Genomic DNA, 22,230 nt, shown 5'->3' with positions numbered 1-22,230 from the left:
GAGGGCTGATGTAAACACAAAGGACTTCATAATCAACAGCTGGAGTGCTGCCATGAATAGATGCAGGCTCTTTAGGAAGGACAGACCAGGAAGGTAGAAGAGCAGCAGGATTTATGGAGTTCTTTCTTTGACTGGGTGATGGGCCAGCCAAGATAGTGTGCAGATCAAAGCGGGAAACATTGTGATAGGTGTCTGCTACAAACTGTTTTGACGAGAAAGTACAAGTAGATGCGGCCTTCTTCAGACAACTGAAAGAAGCCTCATACTTGCAAGCCCCTGTCTTCTTCTTCTTGGGAGAATTGAACCACCCCAATGTATGCTGGAGAGATAATACAGCAAGGCACAAATAATCCAGGAGGTTTCTGAAGTCCATTACCAACAGTTTCCTGACATAGATTATCAAGGAACTAGCAAGGGGAGATGGATTATGTGACCTGACAGAGAACTGGAACAAAGCAAAGATCCCTCCTGTCTCCAAGACAGCGGCAGAAGTATCTGGGGAACTACATGCAAGTCAGCCTTACTTTGATCCATGAGAGTTCATGTTGTTCTTTCAGAAAGTTGTGCACTTTTTGTAAAAATGGTACAATATACTTTTAAATTTTTATTTAACCTGTATGGTTTAACCTATAAAATTAAAATCATGTTGAGTGGTTTGCATAGAAGGCATTTGAAAACTGAACAAGACTCGAATTGACTCTTGAATCTTCATGATAAAAAATAAATAACCCTGGAAATTTATACAGGTTAGCTTTATTATTTTGTTTGCTTTCATTTGGTTGTAAATTCGTCTGGATAGTACTTAAGGAATAACTGACTGATGTTAAGCTCTTAGGTTTTCTTCATTGATACTAACTTAAACTTGAAGTACTAGGGAATTCTTAACTAGTAAGATTAGTAAATATGAAGCAACAAAAAATTGTGACTCTCTCAGGAAATTGGGAAAAACTAGCGCACCTGTATTAGTCCATTGTGTTCACAAAATTGGATCATTTGCCCTCTGCCACCACCGAGTGAAACGTTTGTATTGACTCACAGGTCAAGTATCTATTAAAATAGTGATAAATCAGTCGCCACCCTTGCCCTCATCCACAGAAGTACAGCAGCTCAGAAGTAATGACTGCTGTTCAATGACAGTTTAGTGGGCTTTTCTGTCTTACATAATGAGACAGAACACTTCAGTAGTTAATGAAAGCACTGTATATTTGAACACCTTGATAAAAAGTCAGTGAGTCAGTTGACACAAATCAAGGCGTGAATCCAAGAAACTGCAGGTGGGATGAAGTGAACAGAGTCTATCAAAGCTCATCACATTTGAAAGTCAAAGACAAGAGTTCCTAAGTTAGAAAATTCAAAATGATGCCTGCTTCTCTTTTCCTCCATCTTTATTGCCTTGTTATGTACAGCAAATAAGAGCTATGTAGTCTGATTGTATTTTATACATTGAAATGCAACCATATTTTTATCTTTAGCTTACGTAAGTAGTTATTAACAGCATCCCACCACCTTCTTATTGCCATAATTCTCTGTAATTATTTTCTTTAAATTTTCTTTGAGAGATGGTTCTTGCCTGAATTGGCAGATTTTGCCAATGCTTTTGCATTTCTTTGGTAGACACAAAATGCGCAATACCTCTTGTAAGGTTGGGGAGGGGGGTTGTCAGTGTAATTATTCCACATTTCAGAGGAAATGAAGTGACATCATAAGATGATCATTCTATTTCGTGATGAGAAAGGCCCTGATGAGTGTATTTCCTCTATGTTTTCAGAGTGCAGCTTTTAGCTATCTATATTGCGGGCATTTCTTATAGTAAATCCAGTGGAACAAATATTTGATCTCTGGGTCTCATTCTCACTTTCCAAAAGTGACTCTGCCCATTTGAGACTACCACATAAGGAAATTTTTTTTCACATCTCTCTGTGGGATAATAGCAGACTTTACTAGAAGCAGCATGTGGATTTCGGACTCTCCAAAATAATTTAGAGCTGTGACTCTCTAAATCCTCCATTAGAGTTGTCTGTAAATATCTGTGAAGAACTGGAGGAAGCATAAGCAGGTTCTCTTTTGAATGCAGTTCCTGAAATGGACAGCCATCTCTTTTCTGTATCACACAAGAAATCATGAAAGTGAACTCTGTCATCTGCTCACGATGTACTGTTTCAGAGGCAGCCCAGAACAAACACAGTCACTACAATGCTGTCAGCTGAATATTTACTAGAGGGAATGAAGTTCCTCATGGCATAAGGAATGATTGTTCTTTTACCACATAATCTGGCGGATCAATAGTGAGCCTAAGGATTAGGAAACTGCAGACAAGCATCAGTATAGTTTGACTTTCTTTGGATGTTTCTGAAATTCACAAATGGGAGAATTTTACAAGTATGAGTCAAATATTCTGATTTTCTGCATTTTCATTATTTTTGTTTACTAATAAAAAAATGCAATCCAGTCATCTTAATGATAGGGTAGTATTCTTCAGCATTTAAAACATTCTGTACCTCCATCCTTCTCCGGTCAATGCTTTGACCACTACAGCTATGGTCTGCTGCCATGGGCCAAAGTGCATTCAGTAGTATTCAGGATCATCTTTATCTCATCCCAGGTGGATTATGAAAGTCTTAAATTAGGTGTTTTTTTGCTCTTTAAATGAAATTTTGGTACCTGATTTTGTACCATTTTTGAAACACACGTAAGATTTTTTTATACCAAATTGTCATCTTCATTTTTGTGCTGTAGATGTTTCAAGAGGTTTTTGTCTAACCTGGGGCATGCACATGTCTTGGCAACTGAATATTCTTTGGAAAGACATAATAAATATAAACATATTTTTGGCATTTTACAGCAATTAGCATAGAAAAAAGAAAATCCAGAGATCTGACTCGGGAAAAAAACAACCTAAGAAGTGGGGAAAAAAAAAAAAAAACAAACCACAAAACTTCTCTCTGACATTCTCCCACACAAGCATATTGAGCGTATTACTAGATAAACTAGAAAATCCGTCATGCATACCATATAGTGGAAACATCCATCATACAATGTGTTGTCCTTGCAAAATTTGACATGTTTTATAGTACAATGCCTCTTTTCCACATTGTCATGATATCATTGCAAGATGGCTAAAATAAAACAAAAACATTAATTAGCTACAGATTCTCATGCTGATTGTTTTCTCTACATTGCCTTTATATTAGCTTTTTGTCTTTATGCCACCATTTGCTGAAAATGCAGGGCTGTATTTACTCTTTCAAAATTTGAAGAACACACTAAATCCAGAATGAAAATTCCATGCCATAAAAATAATAGTATCACACTATTTAATAGTCTTAAATGTACACTTAAATGTACTGTAGTTGTGCAGTCTTGTTTTTATTTTGGTGGAAAGAATACTATAAATACAATAAACATCACCACATCTAGATTATTTTGATAATGCACATGCACATTTCTACTACACTTCAAACAAAAAGTAGCATTGAAAGGGGGACTAGTCCTGACATTAATCAGGGATTAGGTCCAAGTGTCTTGTAGAAGACAATTTTTCTTATTTTCTTATCATTGATTTTATTTGAACAGACAAGCATCTAAGTTCTTCCAGCGTTTCAACACAGTCACCTCCTGTTTCCCAAGGGTTTGCATTTTTTGTCCACGTGCTATGGTCATAGCTTCCTTATTAATAAAAATAACTTGGCCACATTTAATTTTTCACACATTCCATTCCTTGAGAATTATATAAAGGCAAGGGTGCTTCTACATTGCAAGGCAGAACAGCCACATGATAGCAAATATAGTGGCCTTTGGCAGTGCCCAGTGAAGAGCTATGTTGCTTCTCACAGGTGCAAGTTATCTAGCCTGAAATTCACTGCTTCCATAGGTTGCTCAATTGTTGGTTTTTTTTCACTATTTTTTACTATTTAGTAAATAAACTAGGTTTATTTACCCATGAGTTATTAAGTACAGTATACAAAGTAGGCTACTTTGATATATGTAGAATGTTGATTTTATATACCACTCTTCCTTTATATTTTTGATGAGAACCTAATGGAAGCTTTTTTTTGTTCTTCTTTTTTCCCACTCCAAAATTTAACAAGATTTACCTTGGAGGCCTTCAGAGAGAGAGTTCTATCTCACCTTGTACATTGCAGAGGAATTCTTTTGGTTTTTTTTTTTTTTTAATTTTATTTGGAGTGCTGTGACCTTAAAATTCAAGCACATATTTCAAGCCAAAAGCCAAGTGTAAACTGAGAGATCCAAATTTATAGATTATAAACTCCCTAATCTATGAGTTCTGGTGATCTGTAGAAAGGCATTCCACTGCACATACAAATGAGAGGCACATGTTTCTGTACCGTAATATAAGAAAACCTGAGTGTTCAGCATGGGAGAAAAACAGTGTGTATTCCAGCAGGTTCCATGAACTGAACAATGGGGGAGCCGGGAATAAAGCATGTATGAGTCTAACAGTTTATATGAAGCATAGAGTAAATATGGCAATTTATATGCAGTCTAGATTAAACAGATCACATGACATCCTAGCTAAAAATAATACTGAGTTTTTTCTCTCCCTATCTAGATAACACCAGAAACAAGGAACTTAGAAACAGTCTCTGTCCTTAGGGATTTGTTAATTCATGCTTCTTAAGAATCTTCAACTGGAGAAAAAGAGTTAACAGGAGGCAGAGGGGACATGATACACAAGGAACGACGAAAACAATAGGAGACTAGATCAAAATTCCCCATGATTTAAATTAGTAATTATAGAGTCAGAGAAATAAAAATATCCAAGGTTGTATTGTGTTAAAAAACAAAGTAGTGCTTCTGGAAGTGGAAATCAGTTTTACTGAAGAGTGGTTTTAGCAGATTGACTACATTTTTTGGTAGCTTTTTAGAAATCAAATGTCAGTTCAATTCCATTTTAGGTTTCACAGATTAGAAGTTACAATTACAACAGTTCTTGAAGGTTTGATTTCCATTTTGCTTTGAAACACTTTATTACAGACACGAAATTAAAAAAAAAATGCAAAGGTATAGACGTTTTGTATTTGCTATGCTCATCATTAAGGTGTCTAAGTGCATAAATAAGAGTAATATACTCTACGATGACTTCTCTGTCACGGTCCTTTGTGATAATTTATGCACAGGTAGATAAAATGGCCAGCTTCAGTCTTTGTCAGATAAAACTGGAAACAGAGCTTAGCTTTTATTAGACAAAAAAATTTATTAGGAAAAATCTTGCTTACAAGTCAGTGCTAATAGACCCCTAAACTTGGGGATTGTTAACATGTACCATACTAAGATAATCCCTTTATATATAAGCGATATCATTGTAAGATTATGTTAACACCGCAAACTTGAATTATTCATTCCAAAAAACCCACCATAATTAATTTGAAAAATGTCATCAAATTTTATATGGGTTGTATATGAAAAAATGAATATGAACAAAAATGGTGTCTGGTTATTTTCTGTTTCCCTTTCCTGTATACTGAAATGTAATTCTCATTAAAAAAGGAAAAAAAAATAAAGGGGGGGAGGGAGGGGATGGTGTGGGGCAGGGAGAATAAAATGTATTGTGATGTGTAAAAGAAATAAACTATCAGTTCAACTAGGTCATTGTGAGTGCAGGGCAGTTTGCTTAAGCTGAAGGAACATTTAAGTTGTTGCTGCTGTCAAGGGTATTCACAAATCAGCATGCCAGCTGGTTCTGAACCATGAGGTCCAGGGCTACCAGAACATGTCCTAACCCTGCTATAAGAGGTTTTTTTTGCTTTGTAACATTTTTTTTGGATAAGGAAGTTTTGTGACAGTTAATACACTCTATCAATTTTGCTAGACATTTTAAAGAACAGAAGAATTAACTTCAATAATCCGGCCAAATTCTAGCTGAAGTAATTACAGCCTAGATAAATTACCTTTCTGTATTTGATAAGGTAATACTGTCTTTAATTCCTGGTCCTAGATTTTGTGTTAATGCCAATATGAACTATCTTTTTATTGTCACCATTTGTCACAGTATTGCCCACATTTCCACGGGGAATAAATTGTTCCTGGTGAGCACTGTTTGCAATATGAAAGTAATAATAATTAGCAGAATGTAAAATGCAATATTACTAATATGAAAACTAATATAGTGATAGAAAACTTCTTGTTGTTTCTCTGTCCAAAAAGAAGCAGAACAGAAGTTACTGTCCTATCATTGCTGTATGACAGTGCTTATCAGTATTGTCAGTCTGATTCTTCTGAGCTTTCCATCTGGCTGCCTACATTGTCTTCTGTCTAATGCTATTATCGTGGCTCTGGGGCAGAGACAGCCTTTTCAGTCTTTATGTTTGCAGATCACCCAGTGCAATAGTTTACATGTGCAGGAATTATTCTAATACCCCTTGAGAACAGATAAGCATTTGTATGTATCAGCTGTCAAACTGAAATACACTGTAAACTTTCACCCTTCTGGATAAAAAGCACTGTATATTCCAAGGTCTGTTTTCTATCCTTATTTATAGACAGGCAGAATCACTAGCCAAAGAAAAAAAAGAAAAAACAAGGTTGATTACTCAGCAGTCCTTTCAAAGCTGCAGCTGTGCCATATGATTGTTCCTTTAATCTTCTGCTTTTAGTTAAGACCTGTGGAATCATTGTGTAAGGTTTCTTAAAATATCGTATGATCAATTCTGATGCAAGATCCTCTCAGAAGTTCAAGTGTTGTACTTAACTTTGCTGGAAGGATAATGACCGGAAAGAGGGCTAAAAGATATCAGTGGAAAAATTGTCCCCACAAAAAAAAAGTTTATAAAACTATTTTTTCATTAGTACACATAATAATGGTATCCTTTATGAAATTCAACAACTAGTTGATTAGTTTATCTAAATGATCAAAGTATTCTTTCACTTAAAAATTAAAAAAAAAAGGGGGTGGAGGGAGTGGAAGGAAGAAGAAAATTATAACCAGAAGCATATCCAGACTTCTTCATTATCTCCCTGTCACCAAGATTTCAGCATTACACGAAGTACCTCAATAATCTCAGAGACACATCGTGTCACTAAGATATTATTAATGGTATGAGACACCTTAACACTGTAACTCTTAGTCTAAAGTATTATCATACTACATAGAGTTGTTGAGAAAACATGACCTCAGCAAACTCAATGGCAAAATTCACATTTATTTAAAAAATCATAAAATGCAAGTAGTTTGTGAATGTTTATGTACTTAATCAAATGGACTTTGAATTCACTGAGGAAAACTTCCCATTTATTTTAATGGACATTGGGTCAAGTGCTTAGTTAAAATATCTTTTTCATTGGGTAATATTTTTATTATTTATGTGTGATATTATGTCATATGAACACACATGAGGTAAAGATTGGAAAATATTTCTACATGATTTTTCTTCACTTTCAGATTAGACTTTAAGAACTTTAAAAACCTATCTGGATTTACAAAGAGAGACAAGTCTTTCAGAGTGTAGACAGTGACCAATTTTTCTCCAGTTATGCATTTCTGTGATCCATTTTGGCACCCATTTGTAGTCAAAATATACAAAACTAGATATTTTTTTCATACTATTTCCGTCCTTGATAGCCATCACCAGCCTATAGGCAAATATTTAAAAAACGTTTCTTCTCCATGTCTTTCTTTCTTAATAAATTTTATTTCATTCCCACACAAATATATTCCTATATTCTTTGACTACACTTCTGTGCTTCCTCTCTCTTTTGCTTAATTCTACCTCTTTCGGAGTAGAGGACATTGAGTTTTAATGTTATACAAATTTAGGAAGGAAAAAAATATTAGTAAGTACTAGACAGCATTTTACTAATTCTTTTAGTTCTTACTAATTTTTTTAAAGATATGTTCTTTACACTTCTTTTACAAGATTATAAGAAAGAAATATCACACTCTAATACATAGCCCTCAGTGAAATAGTATTGCTATCTCTAAAATAGTTAAAGATTTAAAAAGTTTTATTGTACAAAACTGCAAACTATCACCACAAATAAAGTTATTAAAGAGAGCCATTTATGCTCTATTTGCTAAAAAATTATGCTGGATTTTTGTTTTAGTGATTTGTGTTTAGTGTTTTGGTGATTTAGTGTTTTGTTTTGTTTATATGCAACTTTTTTGTAAGATCTCAAACCAAAAAATTTCATGCTCCTTCAAGCCGTTAATAAACCAGATGTTTCAAAATGGTAAACTGAATAGATTACACATCTTTTGAAGCAAATGTTTATGTTTTTCAGTAACTTTATAGTTAAATAATAGGTTCTTGTTATGTACACCAGAACCAAGTTTTATTCTTCTGAAGGAAATACATCTGTGATATTTCTAGCCTGAATTTTGATGACACAAGAGATTCAGACAGAGAAAGGTTTGCTCATGAAATCCTGAAAATCATAAGAGAAAGTGGAAGTTGTTCTATGACAGAAATCTTTTTTACATTTCTCACATGAGGGTCACCTGCATTATGAATTAGTTATGACACTGATTAAGATAATTTTTCCATATTAACAGTTATCATGGAAGAAGCATTTATTTTTCTTAAAATTAAGTAATTTCTCACACAAGCATGAAGAAAAGTAAATACTTATTACCAACAGATACCAGCATCAGCATCTACTAGTAGCACAGTCATCTTGTCCTTAGCAGTACTTCTCAGGATGACAATGACTTTGAGTACCATGGATGAAACACACACCAGCTCAAAAAGAGGAGGCATACTATCCATTGTGTCACGCAATAGGCTTTGAGCCTGTTTTTCAACTAGCTTAAAGATTTTGCATCCTGGGCTCATTGCTGCTGCTGTTTGTCTATGTAGTAATTTCTTCATTGCTTACTTAAACTTCTAAAATCATGTGTACCCGTGTAGCCAAGAAAAAACATGTATATGAAATGGAAACGTTTCTTGCAGAATAAACTCTTCCGCCTTTCCAATTTTAGTTTACTTCTCTCAGAAAAATTTTCAGGAACATGAAAATTATGAATAACAATGAAAGGACATCAAATAAAGATCTAGATGTGTTTTGGCCCATTGGTAAATTCTGAAATCACTTTGCTGTGCCCCCTTCTGCATTATCAATATATGCCTAAGCATTATAAGTCACAATTCAACCAAAAAAATGAGCGGATGTAGACCTGATAGGCATCCTGAAATGACACATTCAAGTTTTGGAAGGTTGTCCTTCTCCATCTGAGATATGCAAGTGGATCATGACTCAGTCTGATAAATCTGGGTCTCCCCGAAAACACGTGTAAAATTATAGTCCCCTTTGTTGACCAGGACTTGAGGAACTGAATAACACTGTGAGAGGCAAAGCGAAAACTTTCTATGCTGCTTTCTAACTCTTTTGCAAAATGTTGTACCTATGTTTTAGTGACTTAATTGCATTAAGATGAAGTGTGTTTTCAAAAATATGCACTCCTTAGTAAGGAAGAAAGAGATATGTAGACATCCATACTTAATTTTTATCTATTAATTACTTTTAAGTGATGCTTTTGCAGTTATCTTTACATTTTATGCAAAGTGTTTGTGTCTTTATTAAACACTAGCATTACATTAACTGTACTTTTTAATCTATGTTTATGTAATAAAGAAATATAAAATTAACTTAAAAACCTGGTAGTGCACAAATTGCACTAGAAATATTTTTTAAAAATCATATTACATTTATATATTAAATACAGCAAAATTACTCTTCTGCTCCCTAGTTAACCCTAATTACTTGTCCCAGTTTGAGCAACACAGGACTAATTTCTCTTCTAACCTTTGGGAAAACTACATTTTTAGAAGGCTCTACTGTCTGATTTTGTGAAAATATTTACTTTATAGCCAGCTATGGTATGTGTGTTTCAAGGTCTCAATGTTTTTGAGCTAGCCAGGCACAGGGGTGAGGAGTTGCGAGACCTGGGCACTTGACCCAAGCTGGCCAACAGGATTATTTCATACCATGAATGTCACATTCAATATAACTTAGAAAGTTTTCTGAGAAGTTCTCTCTCTTCCTTGATGGCTGCGATCCAGAGAGCTTCTTACCCTAGTGCAAGATCCCTGAAGCCTTCCCTTCCTCCCAAAGCTGGGAGCACAGCTTCATACTGATACACTGATAGAATTGGCTGATTATGATCCTGTATATTTTCTATTGGTATCCAGATCAATTCTGGGTCTTTAGTATTACTAATGTTAATTATTTAGTTTCATTCTGTTAAATCTGTTTATCTGTCAGCCCTCAGGTTTCCTTGTTTTTTACTGATTCCCCTTCCCGAGTGGGGAAGGGTCATTGGGTGATCGAATAATTGTCTGAATGACGATAAATTGTTGTATGTTCCTCAAACCATAACATTTACAGTCTGCTTCATAAAGTACAAAATTTTTGAGTTCAAGTAAATTAAACTGATAATGAATTCAACTTCTTCTATACCATGTATTATACTTAAATTCAAATTCATTTATACTTAATAATTATAATATTTAGAATTAGACCTGTCATTAAATTATTATTTACCTTTCAGGTAAATAAAAGTTTGTATTACTGAGAACTTATTACACTTGCCATTTTTAAGAAAAGAAGCCAAAATACCAAAGGCAGTGTTGTTTCATATGTAAGATATAAAGCAACCTCTTTTTCTGTGAACAAACTAAAAGTCATTTTCTTTAGTATCTTGCCAAAGAAAGTTAATGCAGTTGTGCTTCTGTTCCAGAAGGCAACTCGGCTGTTCCATGTCCATATTTGGTAGACTTTTTCCTACTTATTTTTAAATTTATTTTTTTTTTACTTTAATATTTAAAATCAAAATGAATATTTCAGTGAGAATTCTGCCTATTAGATACCAAAGGGCCAGATCATGCTACTGAAGGTAATTAAACTTGGCAAACGCAAAGTCTAGAAGTCCTTCTCTTTCCACAGAAAACAGTTTTGTCTGCCATTCCTCTGGACAGACTGAAGAAATCCTGTTGCTTTTAGGAGACCTGTTCCATAAGTCGTCATCAATCTCTGCAACATCCAGCAAAGAATGTAATCCTGAGTTGTTCATCAGATGTACAGTCACTTGTATATCTGAGTACCCTGTGATACTGTCTTCGCGGGTAGTTCAAAAAACTTTCCATGTGAGCCTTTTGATATCTCCTAAAGATGAAAAATAAAATCTCATAAAGATGTGCAAAATGTTCCATTCACACATTACACTTTGGTCACTCATGGAAGACAGGGAATAATTCATAATTTTCAGCAAAATCTTCACTCAAAATTTCAGCTGTGAGCAGCACCCATCCAAAATTCCTAGCTAGCAAGTGTTAAATGACAACATATATGTTTACAAGGACTGAGAAAAGAGAATGTGCCTATTCTACTCTGAGTTGTGTGTATGATGCATACATATTTCAAGCTGTCTTTAGAATTGATTCACTGACTTTTTTTGCCTTCCTGCACAAGAGCCAATCTTACAGTCCATACAACTAAAAAGTGATATATGAACTTTCACTATTTTCTGTTTAATACTTATGTTTTTAACAGGGCAAGTTATAAATGTGTCGTGGTTTGGGCCAGGTCAGCCAGTGACAAGGTGACAGATGCTCTCCCCCACCTCTCACTCCAAGGAAGAAGAGAGAGAAAGGCATTTGTGAGTTCAGAAAAAAACTAAACTTCTTTAACGAAATATTAATAGTAAAATAAAATGGAAATAATGAAATAGATACAATATATATAAACATATACAAAACCAGATCAAGTTCCTAAGAAGATGTCTCTGTCAGGCACTGGGAAAATTCCAGACTGACAAATGGCAACTGGAACACACTGACCAGGATCAAAGGGCAGATGAGCTGACAGAGTCCTCCTCAGACATCAGTCACTGAAGACAGAAAGCCATTAAAGAAGCAATCCATTGAAGAAGAACCATCCTGACCCCTTTGATCCCTCAGCTTTTATACTGAGCATGGCAGATGGGATGGAATACCTTATTGGTCAGTTTGGGTCATCTGACCTGTCTGCTCCTCCCCACAGGTGTGACCCCTCCACAGGGTAACCAACCAAGTCAGCTGACCCCAGTTGCCACAGCAACAAGTATAAGAAAGAGCCTCTCTCACTCAGAAGAAAGTTGGCCCTGCGCCACATTAGGCCAGGACTAAATGATGCTTGAAACAGGTCTCAGAACTCACCTGCAATGCATAAGGCAGATTCTAAATTTTATTTAGATACTAGGTTGCTGTCTTTCTGTGGAAAATTATGACTTTTATAAATGACAATTTCACCCTTTTAAGCAAGACTGCTTATTAAACAACACCTTGGTACTAACCTTTCCTTTCCATCATGAACGCGCAACAGCTGATAATTACTTTCACAAAAGACAAAGCATTTTTCTTAGTTACATTTTTATTAAATATACTTAGCCACATGAATCCCATTAAGGGATCCCAACAATGATATACTTTTAAAAAACAAAGGAAATTAGGATAAAATAATAATACCTTATTTCTCCAATGATACACATTTCAGATGTCTTTTCGGATTTGCAAACATGTTTTCAACTTAGTCACATTGTGATAGCAAGGCCATTTTCCTCTTTTTGATATTTTGCCTTTTCATTCTTTGAGATATTTCAGTGCTTCAGCTGTGTCCAGTACCTGGCCATATGTGCACTACATGCTTGTTTTGTGAGAAATAACACATCATTGAAAGTAAGTTCTGCTTACTGTTGCAGAGGAATATGCAGCTACATTCTGAAATTATAATAAAATATTGCATTGCAGTAACATAGGGGCAATAACTTTCAGTAACAACCATTTCAGGCTAACTTGACCACCTGTCATTATTTATTCAAACCCTAGGTTTGAATAGAACCCTAGGTAAATAGAACATAAAAGTAGGAAGCTTGATCATTAGAGTACTAACTCCACCTGATTAGCAGGACTGAGTTTTTTTTGAGAGTCTTAGATCATATCATATATCTTCAGCATAATTTTATTCTTTTTGTTTAAGGAGTATCAATCTGTAATCTTTTCCTCTGTACCTTTTCTCTTTTTTCCTATGGCAAGCTTTTTAAGGTGCTTTTTAAGGCCTGATTTTGGATGACTGATTTTTAAAAATGTAACTGACAACACCATATCTTCTTTATGGCAGTATGTGTCACTCATTTATAATTCTGTATTATTAAAAAAAATATATTAAATACAACTGGAGTTATGACAAGCAGTTTTAATTTAAAAAAAAAAATAAAAAAATTAACCTTTGTACTGGTTTTTGCAAAGATTTGATACCCAGTCTCTGGAAAAACTCTTGTTTTCTAAAAAAACCCTTCAGATATCATCTCTCTCTCCTTTATTATAGGTTTTTTGGTGCTGAAGACAGTGAACAGCATAAGCAGTAAAGGTCTTCTAATGCTTATTTTAATTTTATTTTAACTAATTTATTTTAAATTATATTAACTTTCATTTAAATGCAGTGTATAGTTAGCTATTTATGTATTTGTATAGAAAAATAAATGCGTAGTTTAGGTCCATGAGAAGGTTGTAATTTTAAAACACCCTATGCTTACTGTTTTGTTCCAGCTAAATTCTAGACATTTGTTCTGGCTATTCTAGATATTCCATGCTCAGAGGGGCGCACTTGCCAGAATAAATTTATTACTGGCTATTTTTTGTCTGTGCTTTCATATCAGTCCATGATCTTCAATGATTTCTCTGTCTACCTAGTGTTTACCCTCCTGACGAATCTATATGGAGCTGTGGTATTTCCTTGTAGCTTTCCTTTTCTAGATTAAACAAACTGGGTATATCTTCTTCTTAGGCAGGCTGTGAGCTCTTCCAACCATCTTAATAACTCTTTTCAGTGCATACCTTTCTTTTATATAACTGTAGCATCTTTTTAATATAGGTGACCACAGTTATCCAATGTAGAGGTAAAGGTGTGAATTATAGTAAGACATGGTGAATGAATGTTTATCATATATTTTTTCTTTTTTATTCTCTTCTACTTTGACATAGCATGGACAAAGTAGAAGGCATCACGTAGGATTTTGTGGTAGTGAACTTTGTTGCAGACACCAAGAAAGAAAACCGGGTCTGCTTAGAGCACTAGCTCCTTTTCTTAAGAAATCCAAGCATCTTTCTGATTCCTGATTTCACTTTGGCATTTTGGTTCCTGAGAGTTCCTTGCTCTTTTATGCTAAGGGAACTGGCTGAATTTTTGACCCCAAATCTTTTCTGTCTTGCAAGTTTGTCTTGAGATTTAAAACACTGCTTTTAGAAACCCAACCTGTTAAAAGCAACCGTGTAACTAAAACTCAGATAAAATCAACAGTTTTACTAAAACTAGTGAAGGGATACAAATATCTGGATAAATTCAAGTTTAATGGCTTATAAATGGGTAAACATTATACTTTTCTATGGAAGGTACATCTTTATGTTTTTTCCCTTGTTTGTTTTTTCTGCAGCCAAAATATATTTACATATGGTATTCCAAAAATGTCTCAGCATAGCTTCTCTGGTAGCTAAAAGGTCTGTTTAAGGCTTTAACACTAGTTAGAAGATAATAATCTTTTAAACAGGCAATGACCTAGATATTTTAATTCATATACTGGCAGTTCTCCAAATGTAGAAGTTATTTATATCTGATATTTTAGATATTAAAACAGCAGGTTGATACTACCAAAACCATTCGGATTCTAGTACCCTTTTTTTAGTCTCTGATTATAAAAGTCTCCCTTATTATAAAGAGGTCAGACTACACATGAAACCTTTTTAGTAAGCCAAATGTTAGACAAATCGAACTTTTCCAGTGATTCTTGCAGTTGAATAGAAAACATAAAAAAAAACAAAAACAAAAAACCCAAAGAAAAACCCCAAGACTTATTAATTTTAAATGAATTAGCCATATGGTGATTATTTCATCCTTGTGTTAAAGTTCTCAGCAGTATTGCCTTATTTTCAACCTTATTTATTTATGTTAACAATGTTCACATGTGTATTTGTAAACAAGAGTTAAAAATTAGATAGAAAATGTAAAGCAACTACTCTTTTTCAGGGTGAAATTTAAAAAACAAACAAACCCAAACCTATTTTATTCTAAGCAAGCAGTACTTTCTTCATATTTCCTAATAGCAAGAAATGTTATTGCCATCTGTGATGAGATGAACAGCCACCCCAGCTCAGAAAATATCCATGCTAGTCCCATGAAGTCAGTAAGGCTAGACAAGACAACCGGTATTGCAAACAAGAATAGTGTTTTCTGGAAAGAAAAGTGGATTTATAAGTGATAGGCTGAACCAAGCATGACTATCAGCCATTTGAATTAAATAATACAGTTTAGCTGGCGTACTACTGTAAATATGAAGTTGACATTATACTAATATCTATTATGTGGTATTTATTCTGTCCATTAGGAGGTGTGACTGAAAGGGCCCGTTGCAAAAAAGACCAAATGAAAACATGTAACATACAACACGCAACATAGAACATGTACACATTTTTCTAACACTACATTCTAAAAACTCCCAATGTAGTCCGTGTCTTGTATTTCACTACTTCTATAATGACTCCCATCTGCATGAAAAACCACAATATAAAACTTGATTTAAACTCCCTACATTATGATAATGATCTCTCTCCATAGATGGAGATGATGCGTTGGGTAATACAAAAATGTCTGGATTGTTTAACTCATCAAAAAAATTAGAATAAAAACTTAAAATCTACAATCCAATCTGTCCCCAACTCAGTGAAACGTATTTCTGAATAAGTATGAAATAGACAGAAAAATAATGAAAAAGACATTTAGGAATGAAAGAGTTGCACCAGCTGAGAAGAAACTGGAACAAAAGGTAACTGCAATTACTTGTAGAACCTAATCGCCACTACATGAAGAGAAATAATGATGAAGTAATTATGCCAGTGAGTTTATTTCTTGTGTAGAATAAACATGACTAAAAACATCCAGTTATTGAAGTTTCATGAGAATTGTGATAATTAAGGTTCACAAGAACATATATACTATGAAGGCATTCAGTCAGGAATGTAAACTGAGACTATAGACCTGGAGTCAAAATATGAATACAAGATGATGGTGCTGAACCAGTAGCCCAAAGATTTTCATAGCTCCTTAGCTTATCACAGGATTTACATGGTTTCATAACTCCAAACTCCATTAACCAGAGCAGATTGCTAGTTTTGTGATACAAGTATTGAATGAAGGCAGGCAGCATGCAAGATGAGATCATCCAAGACATCATTATCTAGAAAACTTGAAGGCCCATATGATTTCAACCTTTTTTAAAAAAATAATTTCCAGAATCTTAATCCAATTTTATAGGCAACGAAGCTCTGATAGTCAATATTCCAATAACAGAGCAAGTACATTATTAAAATTGGGCCTGGAAAGGCCTGGAAAAGCAAGTTGTCTTTTGAAGTTATTTCACTAACTTAATGGACCAGAACAAAAGTTCTGTGAATAGCTAGAATAGCACAAAATTGCAGAAGAGAAAGCCACTATGTGTAAGAGAAATTCAAAGAACCAAGCATTCATTTGAACTTAAGCCTTTCTTCTATGATTTTCTGTCTGTGGTTTTCTGGCTGATCTGAATAAGCATGCTTTACACAAAAAAGGGTGTAAGGCCTGGTTGGCATCAGGCTGAGTCAGGACTAATAAATGTTCTGGAGAGAGAAGGGAGGGAGGAAAGAATACTGAGTTGTTGAGAAGAGTTTCTGTTACTCATGGTAGCTTGATATGTTTACATAACAGAAGAAACTTTTGAATGTGGTACTTGACTTTCTACTTGATATTTCAGTGACTGTAATTCTTGCTGTGTAATGATACATAGATTATGATCCTGCCTTCCTATAGTATCTACTATGACACTTGTTAAGTGTCATTGCCGAGAGCTCTCCACTGGTTACTTCTTCCTTTTAGGTCACCCTACCAGGTGGTGTGATATTGACTTAAGTTTGAGGATTTTGTAGGGTTTTTTCCCCTAATTAGGAATGGTTTTGGAACCCTGTCATTCTTCTGTTATACACGGTTTAGTGGGGTCAGAAAACAGGATGCTACAAAAAAAGGTGATCTCTTTCCTTCTTTGGTTGTTTCTAACTCTGTTGTATTATGATCCAGACTCCTCATTGAAGGATAATCTGCACCATATGCCTGCTATGTTGCATGGAGTTAATTTTGCAATACTGACTCCCACTGGCTATGGATATTAAGATGAAGAAAAACACATAAACTGACATATTTGAAAGTCCAACGTAACAAAAAAAGTCTTACTAGCCATAAAAAGAAAAAACTACAGAAACTGTAATTAGAATTTGAAATGGAACTGGAGGAGCACAACAAAGAGTTATTCTGAAATTAGTAAAGTGTTCTTCAGTATTTTACATCAGTTATTTGCCCTGCTGGTCAAACATCAAGCCTACCTTCTCAGGCTCACGAGGGGAATGTTTTTCAAAGTATGAGATGCATTTCTAGAGAAGTTAAGTAAATGCATTAAAAGCCTAAAGACTCAGTAAAACACTCTGGAGAGCTATTAATGGGGACACACACACACACATGATATCGTGTCTAAAGAACAATTTTGAATTAAAGATTAAATTTTAAAGATTACAAGATTAGTTTAGGTTTCATCAAAAATAAGAAATTCTAATTCCATAGACTTGCTTCTTTTCTTAAGATTTTGAGAATTTTTCTGACATTATTGCATGTCTGGTTAGATTTAGTCGGAAAGAGGATACAAAGGAAGAGTTTGGGTTTTTTATTCGTCTCCTGCAGAGGTGTTAATAGGAAAGAAGACAATAGTAATCTGGTTTATTTAAATGTAAATATGAAGTGGCTTTTTGCAGAAGCCTGAACCTTCTGAAGACTATTTCTGCAAGGCACTCTCTTACAGAAAATAGTATTATGATCATCTGTTGCAGATTGCAGTCCAAAATATAGATTTGAAGAAGTTGTCAAGTATAAACTGTTGATTGATGACAACATGAAAAATAACTGTAATCCAGATGACATGTTTTTTTCTCCTGTCTAGAGATTTTATCTGGTCATTTACTAGCAGCTGAAGCCATTTATTAGGCAATCCTTTTTCTATGTATTCTAAATGCCTCCTGAAATGTGTCAAATCAAGTGTTCCAGTTGCTGCAGTTGTATCATTTGAAAACAAACATAAAAACAGTTAAATCTACTCTTAATATTTAGAAAACTGTAACATACCAGAGGAATGTAGTTTGGTGGACAAACTAATTTAGAAGGTTTTAAAGATAATTGGATATAAATATTCTGGTATTGGTAGTGTCTAAGACCATCAAAAAGAGGAGAAGAATTTAAATGCTACTTTCTATTCACTTTTTTTGTTCTGTCCAGAACTTGCCCTTGCCTACCAAGTTTTTCTTATTCCTCTTCCAAGGAATTATCTAAAGATGAAAAAATAAGCTTCTTACAGAATAAAGATTGTGGTTTGTACAGTACATAGCTCAATAAATTTATAAGGGATAACCAAATTTAAATCCTTTTGGAAATCTCTTGAAATTTTTTTGTGTTTTATCATAAATAAATGTCAGCTCTATGCATATTTTATTATAAATTATCTTTTATAATTTCCCTTTCCTGACCTTTACTCCCAACTTTTCCAGACTTGACAGTGCTTGGAAAGTAATAATAGGCTACAAAATAACACCTCTACTCATAGCAACTCAGAACCGGAGATCAGAATGACTGACAAAAAGACTGTGAAGGAGGCTTCATATTGACTGAAAAAATGTTGATTGGTTTTATTGTTTAGTTGTTTTAAACACAGGGATAAAACTTCAGGCAACTGACTTTTCAGTTGTACGTTTGAAATGCAATTTTCATGTATTTTTTTTTAATTTCTTTATTCATCTGCAAATTAGATCACAGACTCCCCTAGCTCTCATTCCCACCTGTGGGAATACTCATTCTATACAGTAAAGTGTCATCAAAAATGTTTTCACAGATTGCAAAGACTTTTTACAGCTGGAGGCTACATAAAGAGAAAAAAATAGGTATTCATTTACTTTCTGTTTACAAAAGGGGAACTGTTTAGTTGATGTAATTTGTCCTCTTATCAAAGTTGTTGACGTTTTTTATGTGAAATATTTGCTAAGCAAAGTCAAATGTCTTCCTCTACTTCCTTCTCTGAAAATCCTTTTCTCTCTCTCTCTTTTCTAATAGGAGTTGGAATTCACAAAGTTGAGGTAGGAAACTCATTTTATTACTGGATAATTCAACTAGTTTACTCAAAGCCAAGAGTATTAAAGCTTTATAATGTGGTTGTTCTTATGATTCCTATCTAGAAGTCGTTCACTATGGTAGTTTACAGTGAAAGATTACAATCAGAACAAAGCGTCTTTTGCACAACATGGAGGACTATTGTGGATTCCTCTTGTCTGGTGTGTTGAATGAAATCTTCATGTAAAATAATCAACTATGTTTCTAAGCTTGCAAGTAATTCTGAAGCATGATATCAGTGGAAAAGAAACTCTACTGACAAAAGAAAGTGTTTAAAATTTTGCAATTTAAATTCAGGACTAATGGGAATTAAAAAAAAAAATTGGATTTCAGGCCAGTCATATGGCCCGTAATCAACTTCAAGAAACAAAAGACTTTACTACTGGGCAGAGACCTTCAGGTCCAACAAACCAGATCATCTCCTTTCCATTTGCATAGCACAGTCCAAAGCGCACCCAGGGATTTTGATATTCTCTGACTGTGGGGAGTATGTGGGAGCTCTATACAAATATGTTGGGCACAGTTTATGCCTCTTCACAGAAAAATATATGTATCCTAACAAAATTCTTTTTGTGTCACTGTTTATTGGTGACACTGTTATTGATGTCTTCTCTTCCTTGCATCAGTATCAGATGACCACATCAGAGATCTTCACATGTAACAATGGAATTTCTAGCAGAAAACAACCTGCATCTCAGTCTAGGTATTCTAGGAAAAGCAAAAATTCCCTCCAGGTATTCCAGGAAAAGTAAAACTTGACGCTAGTTTTTATGAACAGCTGCTTAGGTGAGGCATTTATTTGTTTTTTAAGACCATCAGATCAGGGCAGGGTTAGGTCATACACTACATTATGAAAATTAATGTTCCCATGTCTTATAGGATCACGACCTGTGTTTGGGATAGAAATTAATCTATTAGAGCTGATGAAACATCATCATATGAATTATATACATAATTATATACATGTATTTATTTTTATCTCTTGATTTCCTTACCCTTAAGCTTTTAAACATAATAAAAGTCATTAACTGATTCAAATAGCTATTTTTTTTCTTAATCTTGCAGGTATCTTTAATGTTATCATCCTCAAAAATACATTTACAGACAGTCTGGGCAGGTGTGTGACTGAAAAAGGTCAAAGCAAAATACCAGCCTACTTAACAAATATATTTTTGCACTCCGTCATAAAAATCCTTTTGGTTGCATAGCAACTGTCTTTTTAATTACAGCTTGCAATCTAGATTTTAATAATTTAATTAGTATTTTTTTCTTCATTAAATTGTTTCACCCAATAAGATTAATGAATTCAATTTGTTGCTTGTTTTGAAGTGGTCTTATTTACCTCCCTTCTTTGCCTTTCCAGCATCTCTGTCTATGTACTACTTACTAAAAATCTCATTAATTTTTATATGAAAAAACACAGTCAAAAGGATCCAGCCTTATTCAATCCACAAAAATACACAAAAAGGTAGCCTTTGTAGCTGAAGTCATTGGAGTTCAGGTAAAAGTTAGTGAAGTCAGTAGGGCTTCATAAAACTGACCATATTACATCTACAAGAAGCCATTTGCCCAACTGGAACTAAAACTAAGGTTTTCACAGGCAAAATTCAGAGTAATGCGGGATGTTTAGAGTGGACTAATCTTAGAGGTAGTGATTTCAGTGCTTTTGAAAAAATGTTTACATCTTACTATTTAATCTTAGGTAACCAGAATCATAGTCCCTTACAAGCTATTGCTTTGTATTAAGCTGATGAGAAGCTGAAGCCTAACAACAACCTAGTAATTCAAGAACAACCATGAAAGGGGGAAGGAAATGGTATCTAAACAGCTACAGAACCACAGCCATAGTTATCATAAAGAGCTATAGTTGCTTGACACTGCAGGTCAAAGCTGCCAACTGATCTAAGGAGATACCAGTACTAGTAGGGAAGGTTTACGTACTAAGCTGGTGAAAATACATGGTGGTAGACACCGAACAATGCAACCTATATCTTCTGGATGTGAGGGAAGGAGATAAAGGAAACGTTCACTCTTAAATAGTTTGCTTAGCAGTACTGGCATCTGTATTGGCAGGCAGCAAGACATTTTCACTCAGCAGGAGCATCTATGCAATATCTGTTGGAAACTCTATGTCTGTCTTCCTTCTGAGATATCATCTGTTAAATACTTCAATTTTTAAATTCTTAAAGAATTTATAAGACTTCATATTTTCAGTACCCATTTATGATTTGAAATCTGCTTTTCTCTCATTTTCCCCCAAATGAAAAAAAAATTCAAGTCTGTATATGATAAGACTTAAAAATCTGAATATCTGAAACAGAAAAATGTATAAATGGTTTATGAAAGTGTTTTGATATATTTAGCATTTAAAGTATTATTAACTGAAACTTAAAAAGATATTGTGTGATGGGTAGGTTTAAAAATTGTTGCCATGTCCAAAACTAAGTAGTTGTTCTTTAATTAATTCTGAGAGGCTGAATTTGTACGGCAGTGTTTCCTGCCACTGTTTGAGATATTATTCTAACATACTCTTAATTATTTTTACATGTAAAATCTTTACAATATTCATGTCTCGCCCTTTACATATACAATCTTACACACGCACTTCCTGCTTTCCCACCTACATTGAATTTTCATGGTAGTTTTGAGATTATCAAGCATTATTTTAAGATATTTTACAGGTGGTTTGACAAAACAGAACCACCAAACAAGACAACGTTAGCCTTGTGGGTAAAAACTTTCATACCTCACCTGAAAAAAAAACCCTCCTTCGTTCATTATCACTCTTATTTTAACATGACTGTCTAAATAGAATTAATAGAGTACCTACCACATGTTTTCTGCACTGATTGCACTTGAGTTTGTGGATGTTAATATTCAAGGACATTAAAACAAAAGTAAAAGAAATTAGATCCTTTCAAATAAATGATACTTTGGTCCCATAAAATAAAATAAACATTATAAAAAATTAAGCCCATAAACATCAGGAAGATGGATAAGTTGACACACCAT

The 22,230-nt window shown here is 34.3% G+C and overlaps 1 protein-coding gene across 21 annotated transcripts in view; it reads left to right on the top strand.

Annotated features, from left to right (window-relative positions):
- Positions 1-22,230, top strand: part of PTPRD (protein tyrosine phosphatase receptor type D) — a 1,287,856-nt gene that overhangs the window by 702,275 nt on the left and 563,351 nt on the right. For all 21 annotated transcript variants that reach the window (XM_074569146.1, XM_074569145.1, XM_074569143.1 and 18 more), the window contains one exon: positions 19,162-19,184. The gene's annotated coding sequence lies outside the window, so the exon portion shown is untranslated. The remainder of the gene's footprint in view (positions 1-19,161; positions 19,185-22,230) is intronic.

Source organism: Larus michahellis, chromosome Z (assembly GCF_964199755.1).
Source record: "Larus michahellis chromosome Z, bLarMic1.1, whole genome shotgun sequence".
NCBI classification, from domain to species: domain Eukaryota; kingdom Metazoa; phylum Chordata; class Aves; order Charadriiformes; family Laridae; genus Larus; species Larus michahellis.
The sequence above is the reverse complement of the archived record's forward strand: the minus strand, read 5'-3'. Positions and strand labels throughout refer to the sequence as shown.